Source organism: Anser anser (assembly GCF_964211835.1).
Source record: "Anser anser genome assembly, chromosome: Z".
Classification (NCBI taxonomy): domain Eukaryota; kingdom Metazoa; phylum Chordata; class Aves; order Anseriformes; family Anatidae; genus Anser; species Anser anser.
The window spans coordinates 35,131,374-35,149,114 of record NC_139723.1 but is presented as its reverse complement, the minus strand read 5'-3'; the positions used below and the strand labels follow the sequence as shown (position 1 = coordinate 35,149,114).

Below are 17,741 nucleotides of genomic sequence, written 5' to 3'. Positions count from 1 at the left end.
AATAAAATAAAATAAAATAAAATAAAATAAAATATAAAATAAATAAAATAAAAAATATCTTCTCTTAGTAACAGGTTAACCCTTATCTACATACTTCAAAATTTCTTGCAGCATATGAAATTAGAAGCAAGATGTCAGAATAGATAAACCAACTCTCTCTGACCCAGTCTAGAGTGGTTACTACATGCTGTTAAACCCTAGGTTGTATCCAAACACTGTCTACAGTTTCCTATGTTTAGAATTTTTTGACTTGTCTGCCATTTTCAGTTTTAAACAGGGAATGAAGTGGACATAGAGGTGGCATATTCACATTGATAATCTGGGTTCCTTAATTAACACATATTTATATCTCAGCCATATAATCACAAGCATATTTTATCTGAGGGCAACATGCCCAAGGTCATTCAGAAACTCTGACAGAAAGCAGTGAAGACAATTCAGATACTTTCTGTGACCTAAACCCCAAACCATTCATCTTCCTTCCATAGATCCTCATAAAATATTGTGTTTTCTCCAGTGCATATAAATACTTTATGTCATTTGGGGAGCTCTTCCTGATAAAACATTGTGTTTTCTCCAGTGCATATAAGTAGCTTATATCATTTGGGGAGCTCTTCATTGCCCATAGCTTTTCTGTGTGTTATTAGTCAAGCTTCAGGTTGGATTTATTTATTTATTTGGGGTGCAGTAGCACTGATTTGAAGGAAATACGTAGGTGGGGAACATAATGCTTCCAATAGAACTGCACTAGCAAGTGCACACTACAGTAGTTTAGAGATTAAAAATAGGATCATTTGGATGCGTGGATTTGAATATGATTTATGGATCACTTCCAAAGACATTATTGTTGCTTATCATTCAGATGACTGTGAAAGTGAAGACTATGTGGGAAATCATGCAAGAGATACATTGCCTATAGAATGGGGAAAAACATTAAATCTTAAAGTGGCTGATGCAGCAATTAATATTGCAACCTTCACTGCCTTCAATGCACAGAAGAAAAGGGTAAGATTGCCTAGATGTCTGCTTCCTATAAATAATTGATCTCAAGACTTAAAGGGAGAGACAGGCTTAAACACACATTACATACTAAAGCCCCTTTTGTGTTTGCTTTGGAGGAAATGTTTAAAATAATAGTCACTGGCAAATCAGGAATTTGTATACATGTATGGGACTGCACTCTTGGGCTGCACCAGCTACATCTACAGATCTACGAACTGCAAAGTAACAGGGCAACAGCTGGGATGGATGGGAGGCAAGGAGGAATGTTCCATGTTGTCATGCTGCCGTGTAAGTAAGGACACTTCATGTTTAAAGATCTTGACTAGAGCAGTTATTACACTGGATCAAAATTTTCCACAACTGAAATTCATAGGCAGCTATTTAGACATCTACAAGACATTTTTTGTTTGGTGCTTTTTAAAATTTTGTTGGCTTGGTCTAGAGGAGACTGTAAGTGCCAAACAGAAAGAAGCATTCTTGATTCTCCTAAGTCTGTTTTAAAGAGTGGACTAACTCCACTGATTTCAGCAAAGCTCATCCTGATTTACGATGCCATAAGAGAGACAAGGATCATGTTGTCCATGCTTTATGTCCATCAGTGTGAGGACAAACAAAAACATCTATCAGACCAAGCTGCCTGAAATGAGCCCTTTGTTTTGGCATATCCTTTCTGACAGAAAGTAATGGAAGATGAAGTAAAGCACATATATTCCTCAAAGCAAATGATGCGTGGACACACTCAACTCCATACAGAGACAAAGAAATTTAAATATACATGCAAATAATTGTCAGAACAAAATCTCAGAAGAATTCAGCCAGCAACTCAATATTCCTCCCTTAGCTGTTTCATGGATACTACTTTGATGAGAAAATTATGGCCAACAGTCATTGCTACTCTTGAAAAAGCATTTCTTTCACACATGAATTCATAATGTTAAAATGAGATATTTTTTTTTGTTATTTCACACTTTTATTAAGTTATTTGAGAGTTAGTTAACAAAAGTAATTATCAATACTATTTGATGGGTAACTGGAATAAAAATTTATGCTCTTTAATGAGAGAAGAAAAATTGTACATGTTCACTGAGAAACTGTTTCTATACGTTTTAAGAAATGTCTCAATGATTGCAAAATGAATAAGTCACGGTAGTGTTTCCAGAACTGAAAAAGTGAAGAGACTGGTAACAGTAGGAAAAGAGAAAAAGAGTTTTCTCAAAAACATCAACTAGCTCTGCTTTAAAAGAAAAAAGAAAATACAAAAAAAAAAAAAACAGCTGTGAAGGTGAGAAATTATTTATGGGATACATGTTCACAAGCTTTTAATTAAAGAGGCTGGAGTCCAGTACACTAAGAGTAAAACACCAGTAATCTAAGAGTGAAAAATAGTAATAAGCCTAATTCAACCTCACTTATTTGGGAGACTGGAGTATGAACAATGGGAGTGCCAAGGAGAACTGTACTATAACCAGAATTACGGCCATGTTATCGGTAATATGCCTATTGGTATTGGACAGAGGATACACATCAGGATACAAAAACACCATTTTTTTCTCTACCTTATTCATTGCCAACACTGTAGTCCTGATGTGGCCCAAATATTGTCTTCTGAAATGCTTCTTCTAGCAGGATCAGGCTCAAGAGTGTGTTAGTAATGTGGCGAACCTGGTATTTGGCAGATTCAGCAGCTTCAGATAGAAAAGGACGTTGCATCTTCCTGAGCTGAGTAAAGAGAAGCTCAGAGTTCCTACCTGCTTGCACAGAGCAGGGGAGTGAAGCGGTCCCAGTGGCTAGGTCAGTAGGAGAAGGAAAAACAAATGGTATCCTTCAGGCCTCCAGTATTTGTTAGCTGTATCCAAAGCACATCATTTCTGCTGGCTGCAATTAAAGAGGATGTTGGCTGGTCCCTGATCTGGGCACGTTTTCTTCAGTTCTTATGCCAAGCAAAACAAAAAAAATTACCAATCTCAACTGAGTGCCTAAGAATTTTATTTGAATAAATGCCGAAAAGCTTGACCAACAAGAGGCGAGTTTACAGGCGGAAAACAACTGCAGATCCAGCACAGAGGACACAAGACCATCAGGAAGATAATTCTTTTCCCCTAAAAGAAAAAAATATATATAGGAAATACAGTACGGAAAGTCCTAGTTAGTTCAATTAATTATCCACTGGCCATTTACTTAAGGGACACAGTTACAAATATATCCTCATCACAATGACAGGAAATCTATCTGAAAAGTCTGCAAAAAGGCTATTAATGAAGAGAGTTTCTAATGCCTATAAGCTGAAATACCTTTTTGCTCCTTTCGCCAGTAGTTCCTGTGGGTCATATCTGGGGTCAGCAGTGGTGTGCAGAGTAAAGACTCTGCCAACGCTGGAGAAGAAGAAAAAAAAAAAGAAGAAGAAGAAGAAGAAAAAAAAAAGTACTTCAGTATTGTCAATCTTTTATCCTTGAACGGTACACTAGAGGCTGACATTTAATACCCTAAGGATATAGATGTTTGAAAGCTGGTTATTGTAACAAAGGAAACCATCCAAACTCTGCAAGACCGAATGGATCAGATAAAGCTGACACTGAGATAAATCTGTTTTACATCCATTCTTGCAGAATTTTTGCTAATCTATGTAGTTATAGCTTTCCGGGAGCAAAAGGAGAGGGAGGGAAAAAAGAACCCTGCACTACAGCAAGTCAACATCTTGCCCCTATTTGTTATCTCCAGAGTATAACAGGAGGGACAGAGAACATTCTTCTCCTGGATCTTGGGTGAACTCTATTAAATAGAGAAGCTGAAGAAAAAAATTTAGAAACGGACATGGAGAGTGAGAGAGGGCGTGAGGATGAACATTCATGTTATTTCTGGTTGAACTTCCACGTTAACATAGATTCTGTTTGTTTGTTTAATATACAAATTTAGATCCTTCATAGACACAGACTCTTCTTCCAGTCAGAAACTTTAGCACCTACTCTTCATTATCCAGTATTTATACCGCCAGATTGGACTTTCATATGGAAGCCTGGAGCAATGCTGGTACAGATGGCAAGATGACTCTCATGAGATTGATGACTCTAAAGAAATATACAGTATTAAGTCAGAAGGTGCAAATGTTAACATTCCAGTGTAGAAAAGAAATATTCCTTGCATACACTTCCCAGGTTTGTTTTCTCATGCGTTACAAAGAGAAAGAAAAAGCCCTCGACACACCTCGTAGCTGGCAAACGAATGATAAATTTACTTTAGTTTCTTTTGTATGTCAACTGTTCATGCCTCAGGTACTTAACCTTTACTTTAAAAACATGGTTCAGATCCTAGCCTTGAAGGTGGGTGGGAAGGGGGGGGATGGTATTCCTGTAAATGTTTCATTTAACAAAGGCAGTACTATAAGAAGGTTCAGTGGTGAGACTCTGAATGGTATTTATTGTTTCAGATTTCAGGGCTTCCATACATCTGCTGCCTGTCAAAGGCAGATACCACATTCATAAAACAAGTGCCCTGTCTGGAAAAAAAAAAAAAAGAAAAAAGAGAGAGAGAGAGAAAAAAGGACTCTCTTCTCTGTGGTTCAGCCTCCAGGATTATGCAAGATGGAAAGCTGCGGGAAGTGAAAGTTCTCCTTTGCTGTAAAGATGATCAACAACAACAACAAAATCTTTTATTATAAGATGGAATGGAAATTTGACTTTCCATTTTTATATTTTGAGGCCCTGACTCAGCAAACCACTTTAAAAACCATCCCTATTCAGAAAAAAAAAAAAAAGAAAAAAAAAAAAAAGCTCTTAAACAAGTTCTTATACCTCTCCATACTCAGCAAAGTGCTTAAGAACTTGCTTAGTTGAAGTAGAGCACTAAAGAACCATTTATATTTACACGAACTAAGCAGCTCATTTTACCAGGCCCATTACATGATTTCTGACTTTATTAGGTCTGGAATGTATATTTCACCCATGGTGAGAAACATGCTCATTCATTTCTTATGATATCATAGTCTTCTCCATGGTAATCTGGTGCTATGTGAGGAAAAACAATAGAAGAGAAAACTTTTCATGCCGAGATGAAGACGGATAAGGAATTATGTTCAGCCGGGTGGGAGAATATATAAGAAGAACAAAAAACACAGAGCCCCTGATTCTGAGGATCTGATTTATTTAGTATCTGGCATTGGCCATAAAGTGTGGGCAATGAAAAGAGGAGCTGACCTCAATGCCTCCTGAGCAGCAATCAGAAATTCATTTCAGTGTGTGAGCATTTAATTAGCTTCACTGAGTTTACAAGACCTTCAGTCATTTTAAGATACTCCAGGCAACTACCCCACGCATAACATTACTCTGAATCTGGAATGCCAGCCACTTAGGAAGAATGTCTGGAGAGTTTTAATTGAAGGGGACTCCTTTGTTTTTATACCCGTTTGATGTACCATTACCGTTTCCTTCACCACAAATTTACACCAAGGGACGCAACTAGTCCAAACAATTGGTTTAATCAGTAAATTACAGCAAACCTTCAAGAAAGTTTAAGGTTGTTCTGTGTCTAGGAAAAGTCAAATAGCACCATTAAATTTTTAGAGCTAATCTAATCATTATACAATGCAGTCACTGCACCACATTAAGCATCTGGGGAGAGTCATCACCATCCCCTTTTTCGAGAGGACCTGAAATATATTTGCTGCATGCATCTATTGCATGTATGCAATAAATATATATGGAGTGGGATTACATAGCAGGAGGCAATTATTAATTAGATCATGGCTTCACAAGGTCTGTATATCAAGCTCCTCTCCCTGGCAAGGATGAGGAATTGCTAAATACAGTTAATTTCTGGGTTGATCTTATTTATATACTGGACACTAATCCCCTTCATGTATCTCATGTGCTTCTTTCTTCTCAGAGATACTGTCCCTCAGTGACCTCCTCCTAGCATTTCGTTAAATGCCTTCAGCCTCAGTAAATTACAGCACTTTAAAAACATTGAATTTAGCATATAAAAAGAGAGAGAGTTTCTGTACACTGCCATGGGATAAGGTGCAGCGAAAATCCCATACAAGCTGAACTGTACTTCCTAATCAAATGGGTGTAACAGATGGCTGCTAGAGCAAGCCATCACAATGGAAATATCTGCAGTTCTCATGGTAACGGAATCTGCCAGGTCTGAGGGATTTGCTGTTTTCCAGGACATCTGAGCTGCAATCTCTTTCGAGCTGTCTAGCAGTCTCAGTCTCGCTCTCTCTCACTCTCTCAGCATGATGGAGATAGAGTTGAAAGGTGGAGCCTGATTTTGCATTCCAGCTGTGATTAAAGACATGCACACACAGACACACACACGCACACACACATACACAGGATCAATAGCACTGCATATTCATTATGCTATCTAGAACCTTATTAACCGGTCAGGCAGAACAGCAAGGAAATTTTAATATGCCTTCTTCTTTACAGAGGAAAAGAAAGAACTATAATGGGAGAGAGGGGGGAGAGAGGAAGATAGCATGTATATGGGGAATTAAGATGCATGAGACGTACCTTTTAATAAAGATATGGAGCAATGTTAAAACTAGCAGTTGTTTCCATTTCATGGCAGTATGTCAAGATGACTTAACGTAGCAGGACAAAACATCTGGCCTGAAAAAAAATAATATCATGATGTCAAATTTCCAAAACATAATGTAGAATCTACTGAAGAAGGAAAAGGAGAAGAAAAAAATAACACAACTGTGTACCTTAATACTAAGTGAAAGCATGTGACAGACATCCTGGTACCATGTAATTAGAAAGGTGATCCTTCTCGTAAGGTGTAGGATAGCATAAAGACAATGAGCTTTAATTATAAATCTAAAGGACTGGTTTTAAACCCATAGGGCTCTGTTAAAAGGTTCTTATATTTCTGCATGCAGTTCAGAATCATCAGCAGGAAGAAAATAATCATTCATGTGACTGTTTTATTAAAGTCTTTTCCTTCAAATCCCTATCAATTTAAAGAAATGAAAAGTATACTGCCTTCTGTGCTATACTACCTGCTAGAAAGCACACAGAGGGTTGATTCACAGCTGCCTATTCTCTTGGGTATTTGAGCCTGAAGATCAGACAACATGTAAGAATTCAGCCGTGGCTCAAAATGGAAACAAAGAGGACCATTCTTAAGCAATGTGAAATGAAAAACTACAGGCTGTAGACCGTAGCCCTTAGCATGCTGATCCACCACATTGTCCTTGAGGGCACTACAGTTAAATACATATGACAGTCAAAGAGATGGGAAGAATGCTTTCCAGAATAAAATGACGGGATCTCCTTTTTTTTTTTTTTTTCGTGATGTAGAATAAGCCAGGCAATGTAAGCTTCTAAAGTACCCACTCGAGAACTGGGTATTGTAAGATGGTATTGTCTACCTATCATGCAGCATTGAAGAACATTTTATGTGACCTTTTCTAAAGCCTGAACTGCTTTTACCACAACTCTATTCCACTATAGCAATGATTTCTGGACAAGAAATTTAATTCTTAAGTTGTGTTGGTTAGTTTCAAATATATAGATATATAGAGTTCACTTACAACAGTGCTGCATTGCACCTTAAGGGACCTTCAAACAGGTTAACTAGTTAGAAATAACTGCTGTTGCCAAGTGAAGATGTCTGCAACAGCAGCAAAACAGTGATAATAGTTTGCATTTATATTAAGTCTTAAGCACCAAAACACTCAAAATTTGAGGGACACAGTCAGCCACCTCTGCTCACAGTACACAATGTCTCAATTCACCAGCAGTTCCTCAGAGTTCCATAGAGCTTCTCCTGTTGCAAGGTGCAGAGTTACTTAGCATGAGTAAGCAGTGCCCAAATACATCTCTACTTCCTGCCACCCTTCTGCAAACTGAACAGTGCTCTTACTCCTTCATCTGACTAGGACAGGCAGACATCTCTGGAGTGAACTTGGACTGATGTTCAGAAGAATGCCACATTCAACTTAATGAGGAGAAGGCTGGAGGTGTTTTGTTAAAATGCAACAGCCATTCACAATGGGAAAAGTGGTGCATAGTTTTACCTTTTAACAGAGAAAAAGTGGCTCAGAGTGGGATTGAGGGCATAACAGAAGAACACGAAGAGGTAGCTCTGTTCATCATCCCCTTATCTGGGGCACTCTGTGCTGGTATTTCCCCATAAAGCCAAGTGAGATTGCTAATGCCATGGGCACACATTCCATTTCTTTATTTTGCACTCAGCACTATCTAGGCAACCATTCTGCAAATGCAAACATTGACAAGATTCCTCAAAAATTCTCAACTTGGAACATATCCAGGGTTAACACTGTGATTTCTGTAGCAACCATCCCAGCTTCTGCAATGACACAAGCAATCAAGAACCTCTTTTATGCATTCTTACATGATAAAGGAATTCTTCAAGTAACTAGCTGTTCAACATTGCACCACTGCTTGTATTGATTAAGAGATTGGCCTGCCCCTTGCTGAACAGTTTGATGCAAGTTTTGACTCAAGACTAGATCCATCTGAAAGATGAAACAACTGCTGTGCAGCATGATCAATGGTGCCTGTAGCCATGGAGCTTAACAGAATGAATTCACTCATTCCTGGGGTCTATTAGCTGTTCATCAAACAGCTAATCTTAGTACACACAGAACATAAGAGTATCTGCAAAGACCTCTTCTCTCTAGACACCATTCACCCATATTCAAAACCACAGGTTTGGTAAGTCACGCCATGCGCCATGTCTGCTCATCCTGCTTTGCAGTCCAAGTCCCTAAGTGCTACCATTCTACCACACCATGCAGTCTACTCATTCCTGCCATGTTTCTACCATATGACAGCATTCTTTAGCAGAGATCAGGACAGCAAGAAAATATCCCTGACTGTCTAAAAGGCTTTAATTTCCCCAGTCAGAGCCCAAGTTTTCAATATTATCAATCTGTTACAGATTTCCCAGATATCTGAGAGGCCATAACAGGCTCTTCGGTATCCAGCCTTAACCATGTTTTCCTAAAACATTGTCCAAATTAAGTCCAGACATGCTTTTTCAGTTGAGACAATTCTAGCATGTATTTCTGATTCAGGAGAAATAGCAAGTCCAAGCAGACCTCATAGTATGGAGTAAAGCTTGAGCTGTCCTCAGTCACACTCTGTGGTGGTCCTTGTTCATCCCCCAGGTAGACCAGAGGACTGTCTTTCCACTTCAGTGTGTTTATGAGGGAACCTCTTAAAAGCTGAAGTTCTGAGAAGCCCTGCAGTGGGTACACAGTTTCTGTCAGTCCAAGACTGCTTGTGATCCCCAGCTGATTCCAGCCCAGAAAGAAAAATCATCAGAACTTTGAATTAGTCGAGTGGTGTGAGCTGGTATCATAAAACTCTGAAATAGACCCTCATGCTATTTCAGTGCTAATTGGGCTCTTTGCTGCCTGGTTAGCAGACACTTTTCAATCAATTGCTGCATTTGTGCTGACAACACTGGATTTCAAGAGTTCTTCTTGTCATTTCTGTGACCTCCATCTTCCATTATTCTTGCTTTCTGGACAGGAGCTAAGGGACCTTATTTCTAACACTCACAGCCATGAAGCTGGGAAGGAATCTTCCCTTACCCAACAGTCTCAGATTCCCAGCTGCTACAGGGAGTATATTATGAACCTGCCACTGCACATCAGCAGAAGATCTGACCTGTAGTACTTACATGCCAATGGATTCCTGGGATTTGGCATTTTAATGATAACAAAAAAATACCTAAACGTCCCCTTTCACCTAAAGTCGGTCCTTCCTAGCAATTTCCTGCAGAGACCCTAGACCCCGAATTCCTCAGCTCAGTGAGCCTTTCCCATCCCCTGCAGGGACTTAACACACTCCACATACCACAGCAAATCTGCTCCAGTCAATCAGCTCCTGCAGCTCCCTGCAGGCTTCCAACACCTGCTAACAGGAGGGGACAACAGAAGAGCCCTGCCCCACCCCTTCATACATAGTATTGCCTTATTCTTCAAAAATACTGCTCAGAGCATGACGGTCTATTACAGGACGCTCCTATAAATACACTGCACTTTCAGAGGGAGGAAACAAGCATGCTCTAGTAAATATTTTAGCAATGAAGTGGCATGGGGTTCTTAATGCTTGTCATTTTTCAATGTAAGAAGCGCTCCATCAGAAGGTGCTCTGTACTCGAGGGAGAGAATGTGAATTCTAACAGTAACAGGACAGCCAGCGGCCAACACCTTATCAGTACTAGCTTTCCTTGAAAACATGCTTGGTTCTTCTTCCACTCCACTGGCTAATGTTCAGGAAGCGGTTGATTTAATAAGAAGGTTCATAATGTCAAGTTACAGACACCATGAGAGGGAAAGCTGGGGAAGCATAATTGCCAATCAACAAATTATATATATATACACAAATATATATATATAATATATATATATTATCTATGATATATATATATATATTTGTACGTTCTCTATGTGTTAAGCTATGTGATGGTGAAGGAGTGGTTGATGAAGGCAGAAAAGACCAGAGCGTGGTCTGGAAGCCAGTGTGGAAGCAAGGGGTCAGGGAATGCAAGCCCTAGAGATGGCTCAGCAGTCACTAACATAGTTGTTTTATGGGGATAAAACTGATTGCTGAGCACCGTAATGCAGTCAAGACTAACTAGGACTGCCTAAAACAGGGACAAAGAGAAGGACCATATTTTACAGCATGCCTGCAGCCCAGACTGAAGAGCTCCATGGCAACATGCAGGGATCTGTTATTCTTCCATTTATTCTCAAGTGCAGCTCCTGGCATTGATGTGATCTCTATACCATGAGGCAGGAAGGATCTCTGCTCCTCTTTCTGTACAAGCTGACAAGTTGCAGCTCTTTCCTCAGCCTTATCCATCCTCATGACTGGGGCTGAAAGGGTTACTAGGCTTTGTAAAACTGTTCTGGGATCCCTCAATGAGATATAGGAACTCCGGAAGATGATTTCTGCAGGGCTTTGAAAACTTCATTTTCTGTTGCAAGTAATATCCCCAATCCTGCATTGTGCAAAGATGTGCCAATAGGTTTAAATTTATGCATGTGAGTCTTTCTAGAAATAAGGCATTTCACAGTCGTGTGCACACGCACACACACATACACACACACAAAAAAAAAAGTCCTGGTGCATAAATAAATAGTCCCATTCCACACATATTCTCTTGCACCAGTTTTTAAACAATTGCAAAGACTGCAACAAAGATCGTACCATATATCTCTTAGATAATGCAAGTGCAATATTTCTTCTGTTACTTCACATACTCAGCAGACTTTGTAATCAAGCTTCCTCACTTGAAGACATCCTTCCTGCAAGTATGGAAATGGGCAGTGTCTGTTTCTGGGATTTGTGAAATGTCATCTTATCAAAGCTGCTATAAAAGAGACAGGACAGACTGTCACCTGACTGCAGAACAGGAGATGTGTTCTGTTGCTTTCCTGCAGAGGTGACCTTGGACCTCTCTTTCACTTCCAAAGCTTTATCTGTCTTGATCATTTAGATGCTAAGTTCGTAGGAGGAACAGAGAAGCGTTTTTTACTGTATGTAGAACGTACAGCACAATGACTCCATCTCAGGTGAGGTAATGTGTCTGTATAAATACTTTTTTTTTTTTTATGTGAAGCTTAAAACATCTGCAAAGACATCAAAAGAGGAACAGGCATGCTGCATAGTAACACAATGCAGCTGACAACTAGCTGATCTAAGATTACTTGAAGTTCCCTTGCAAGCTGTTCCTCCCATTGCTCATCCATAATGTCATTTGGTCAAATTCTAAACAAATGTGGCACAATGCAAAACAAACAGCTGTAGTTCAAAAGGAGCATGCAAGGCACAGGCCCTCCCAGCAATGCCCAGAGGAGAGGCAGAAAAGGGCCACTTCCAGCAGGAAGTGTGAAGAACTCGCATGATAACAAGAACTGCAGTTTTGCCTTTCAGATCTAAGGAACAATAAAGAGTAAGAGAGCACACTGAAAGACATATCCTTTCTTTCTTTTTTTTTTCTTTTTTTTTTTCATATCCTTTGCAATAAATAAACCTTCCTATTTCAATATTTGGCAAGGTGACAGAGTCTAAAAAGGAGCAGGAGAGATAATTGATATGTACAGGAGAAGAAAGTGCAGTTAAAACAGGCAAAGACTACTCCATAAATAGGAGGTTCATACTGAGAAAGACGTTACCAAGGCCTCTAGGTTTACACCTGAAATCAAATCACCCTTAAGGGATAATGTGACATTATGAGAGAAAAAAAGCCGTTGTAGGTCTTAGGCCCTGGATTATGGAAGAAACAAAATTTGCTTCTGACCTCACTTTTTGTCAGTTTAAATACACAAAGAGATCATGGTTTACTCTTGGTAAGCTTAACTTTCCATAACAGCAAGGTTTTTTCCATGTACTTGAATGTTCTTCTGCTCTTAACTGGAAGAGGATGCTGGATTGTTTAGAAACCAGCTTCCTCCAGCTCTTGGTTCCTGTTGTGCATAGCCATTTTCCAGAGGTCCTAATATACATTCACCCTACACAGAGACAACAAAAGGAAAACACTTTTCACCTGAACAAGAGGCTCTGGAGGAACAAAATCACTGGGAATGAAAACTGAGAATCTAAACTTCAGCACAGTTGGCACTTCTGGTCCAATTTATCAGGCATGTTTAAGTATTTACATTTCCTATCTGAATAATGGTCGACATTGTTGTAGCTCACAAGAGGGTTTTTGGCTTCTGCCAGTTTAAATAGAATGATTCAAAACTGAATCATTTCCTCCAATTTAATTTCATAGCAGAATGCAAACTATAGCAAGATAAGGTCATGAATACATGGAGCTATCTCCAGAAGGCTACCTAACTCTCTTGGCTGCTTCGAGTGGAATCCCTAACCGACTATAGTAGGTTCTGTCATAATTAAGGCATGGAAATAGTCCTGCAGAAGCTGGGCAATGACCACTAGCAGTGGAGCTACAGCCATAATTGTGTAGCAAGTGGGTTTTCCACATACTACCTGAGAAGAAAGGGATGCTTCCCAAGCTCTAACTACCTCCGATCTTTTAACCGAAGATCAATATCACAAAGACAGAGACAGAAGGAGAGGAAAAGAGACAAACAACCAGCAAACGGAAAAGCAACTGCAGCCTGCCACATTCACAGCAAAAGGAAATAAAAGCCTGCCACGTTCTGAAATCTAATACACCAAGTCACCTAGAATGAATGTCTCTTGAAAAGGGCAAGCCTGCTCAACATCCTCAACCCCCCCCTTCCAGAACTGAAGCACCTGTGTCTTGAAAGCTTTATCCTTATTAGACTCATTAAAAGCTAACTGGCATTTACAGCTCATGACAAGATGAGGTGTCAGCAGGAGTGAGAACCCTGTAAAATATGTGTATACAGAAATACTCTCCATTCTCCAGCAGACATCTGCTATCTGTATTAGACTTATGCAAGGATAAGGGATGTGTTGTCTTATCCACCATGTGCAGAACAAGAACCACAAAGCAGTTGTGGGGTGCTGAACAACCTTCTGAGAAAGCAACCACTGAACCACACCTCAGCAGGAATAAGCTCTATCAGAAGGCTGAAGTTTCAGTCCAATGTAATGTGCCTTTAAAAAGTACCATGTCTACACTACTGTATTGCTTACTTTCTGAAGCTAAGCCAGAGGGATGTACATAGTAAGATCTTTGTCTCATTTCAGGGAGGATACAGGATAAAGATTCTGTGCCAGTAATCTTCCCTGGATTAATGGTTTCTCTTTTATCTGCTGTATTTCTGCTCAGATGTCTTTGCTCTGAATGAGTCAGTGGAATGCAAATGATGGGTACAGTCAGTCTGAAAATATTTAAATCTAGCTTTGCACTGCACTGCAGGTTTGTGGAAAAAAAATACACATATATAAATATACATGCAGAAGAAAGGGCAGATGAAAATTACAGATATATCAATAACACGAAAAATAATGTGGTGGGTCAAATTGACAAGAGATTCATTTTTTCTGTTTCTTTTGATTTTGTTTCAGAAAGATCGGCATTTAGATGCTTGCTATGAATGGGAGAAGAAAATCTGCAACGCTCCTTTTCTAAGCCTCAGACGCTAGACAAAAATGCATCTGTGGGAATAGGAACCTGATTTTATTTAGGCTGCTAAATACCCAATCTTCATTATCCCAACAAGTGTGTTCCTAAAGATAGCACTCTTTTAATCCTGGCAAAGGAGAAACCAGACAGTCTAGGCATGATTTCTTTAGATTTTCTTCCTTTCCTTTTTCTATCATGTATTTCAATTTATTCATTTTGTTGGGATATGGTTCCTCTCCTCTTCTGCTTAGGACATAGGTTTCTGCTAACCTATATTTACTGCAGTACATAAGCAATACAGTAAGAAGGGGATTCAGAACTGCAGTTCTGTTTGATAAGCCAGGAGAGAGCCCATGAGTCTTTGTCATGGGTTTCCACAGGAATCATCCTCAAATGGCAGCAGATGACAGAGTTTTTACAGACTATACATACCTAAATGACAGCACAGAATGTCTCCAAAAGCTTTTGTGTAGCGCAGGGGGATGATGGAAGGAGGAATGGGAAGGAGCATTATGTCAAGTTTGGGAAGAACTGGACAACTTCCTGGGCTTTTGCAATTTCTGTGGGAGTTGGCTGTGATACACTATCCACATTCAGTAAGGGATCTGTTCTGGCGCGAGAAGCAGCTTTCTGATTAAGGGTATTATACAGAATAAAATCTGCAGGAAGAAAGAAAACACCAAACTTAACCTGGTAACTACTACTTAACAATAAATCAAATAGTATCACAAACTGTGCAATCAAGATAATTTGCAACAGACTATTAAACCCTCTAGTCTGTCATTAAAAAAAAAAGAAAAAAAAAAAAAGAAAAGAAAAGAAAAGGAAAGAAAAAAAGAAAGTCTACCTCTGAAAGAGCTGATTAAAAATCCAGCTGCAAAAACAAAACAAAGACTCATATCATCTACCTAATCTTAAAAATTCGTTAACAGGAACACTTTTCCTTTAACAAAAAAAAAATTACTTTTATTTTGCTGGCTTTGAAACTGACTACATTTTCTTCTACATTTTCCATACAATTTGATTAGTTTTTTAATATTTGCATTTAATTTTTAATTTGTTAAAAAAAAATAAAATCTTACTTTACCATAACCTTGGTTTTCAGGATAGAACATCAACCTAGTTCTCAATTACTTTCCGATTAGAAAGTACAGAGAATTCCTGAAGAACAAAAGCCTCCCACAGCAGCAGTTTTTGAAAACACATTTTTTTAAATGAAAATTTCTTAACAACAACAAAAAAAACTTTTCTGAGGAAATATCCAGCAGCTCCATAAAATAATCCATTTTCTAGTTATTGTTCTCTTTAAAAGTCAAAAGGAAAAAGTCCTCCTGCCACAACAAGAACTGATTCCGTCAGTGCAGAATATCCTTTCAGGTTGTTCATGAACCTGTTGGTGTATCAAACACAGTGAGCACTGCACCACCACAGGACCAGAAGCAGGGTGTGAAGAGCTGCTCTGCCATTGTACAGCTACCACATGACGACTTAACAAACTCATACAAAGAAATGTGAAACTATGCTCTGGTTTTGTTATGTTGTGATTGATGATTGCCTACTGATGCCCAGAACTTCTTCCACATCTACATGGATGATTTATGGCTAAGGTACTTCTGGCAGTTTCTAAAAATTCCAAAAATATTCATGTGAACCTCAGGACTGGGACAGCTAAGGCAAAAAGACGATTATAGATCAAAACCTACCTCTGCTAGCTATGCCTGCCTTGAGGTGGAACAATACAGCTGCTCTACAGAGGAGCTGCTGAAAGAGAGGAATCTCTATGGACACTTGTACATTAAGGACAAGGTAATGATGACCTTCCTCCACAGGCTAGCAGGGTTACACTGCACAGCCAATTCCATCAGCTTTGTTAGAAAACTGTTCATAAACAGGGAGCTCAGGATCTAACCATAATTATGTACTGAATCAAACTGATGAGCTGGTCCCTGCTACCACGAGGCTTCTGGATGACCTCCCCAAAAATCTCCACAATTTCACTGCTCTCACAATGGTCACATCAGCCTCAGGTGGGTAAGGGTCTGCTGTGAGAACAGGGAGCTCGCTGCCTAGTTTCAGATTTATCGTTTAGATGTATTTTGTCTGCCTTTTATGGTTTAGAGTCCAGAGAAGGGCGACAAAGCTGGTGAGGGGTCTGGAGAACAAGTCTTACGAGGAGCGGCTGAGGGAGCTGGGATTGTTCAGCCTGGAGAAGAGGAGGCTCAGGGGTGACCTTATCGCTCTCTACAGGTACCTTAAAGGAGGCTGTAGCGAGGTGGGGGTTGGTCTATTCTCCCACGTGCCTGGTGACAGGACGAGGGGGAATGGGCTAAAGTTGCGCCAGGGGAGGTTTAGGTTGGATATTAGGAAGAACTTCTTTACAGAAAGGGTTGTTAGGCATTGGAATGGGCTGCCCAGGGAAGTGGCTGAGTCACCATCCCTGGAGGTCTTTAAGAGACATTTAGATGTTGAACTCAGTGATATGGTTTAGTGGAGGACTTGTTAGTGTTAGGTGAGAGGTTGGACTGGGTGATCTTGGAGGTCTCTTCCAACCTAGACGATTCTGTGATTTATGGTTTCCTGAAAACCACTTACAAGGCAAGATTTGCTTAAGCTTACAAGACTCCTGATGCCCATGAGCATGTGCTTCACTTACAGCTAAGAAAATGAGATGGTTTTTGGTTAACTTGCAGCCAAATTCATGTGTCAGACTGCTGCTTCACCATACTGGTGGCCAGACTTTCACAGTCAGCAACTGAATACTATCTCTGTCTTATGATTTATATAATATTTACAGCATTACAGAAATGCACAGTAGAAATACAATGATTATTCTTATCTCTTTGGAAAGACTGCATGTATTTTCCTGCCTGAGATCATCTTCTCTGGGGACCCATTTAAAATAAAACCACTGCGTTCTGAAAACGTGTCTTCAGCATGAGATCTGAGTATTTTCTATCTTGGCCATAATAAAATGCAAGAAATTGAATCAAAGTGTATTCCTAAAACTATATACTTCTCCTGCATGCTTCTCTCTTTTTCCCACACAAATACAAGCCCTGGAAGATGACAGATTTCAAACTCATTATATGGCATGAAACGATATTTAGAAGCACAGTGCATAACACAGCTACTCTACAATTGTGTCCAAACAAACAGAAAATTAACCTTTCATGGCTAAGAGAGCACATTTTTTAGTCCAGTTTTCAACGTGATCTTATCTTTACAGCAGAAATCAGCCTATATGCCATTAAACAGTTCCTAGTCCTGGGTCAAACAAAGTGAGAAATGAATAGCTCCATTCATGCTTCAGACAGGATAATTCTGGTAAAGCTGGTGCTGACAGTGTTAAAGAGGAGTGATGGAGGAGTCTGGCCTTGTTGTCATTCTAATTGTGACCATGAGTGACAAAAAATGTATTCCCTTTGCCAGAGGACTGATCTTTCAGATTTGTAAAATCTAAACTGCGTTCATGTCACTTGAAATTCAAGGGAGAGAAAATCCATGCACTTCAGTAAATGCTTTATTTGAGCCTGCAGTGACTCTGGCGTGGCAAAACACGAGAAAGGGTTAGTAATTTTAAGGTGCTAAAATGAGAAGAAAGGTAGTATTGCAGTGTGAAACTGACCTGGGGTCTTATCCATTTATTGTCTCTGCTTCCAAACTCCTCCATGACCCTGACACAATAACCTAATCTC

General features: G+C 39.5%; 1 long non-coding RNA gene across 1 annotated transcript in view; it reads right to left on the bottom strand.

The window, feature by feature from the left end:
• Nucleotides 1–2,188: 2,188 nt before the first annotated feature.
• LOC310890316 overlaps nucleotides 2,189–17,741 on the bottom strand; it is a 36,391-nt gene continuing 20,838 nt past the window's right edge. The window contains exons 7-10 of the long non-coding RNA XR_014577173.1: nucleotides 6,513–6,611; nucleotides 3,966–4,067; nucleotides 3,294–3,374; nucleotides 2,189–3,101 (exon numbers count right to left, since the gene is read on the bottom strand). This is a non-coding gene — a long non-coding RNA (uncharacterized lncRNA). The remainder of the gene's footprint in view (nucleotides 3,102–3,293; nucleotides 3,375–3,965; nucleotides 4,068–6,512; nucleotides 6,612–17,741) is intronic.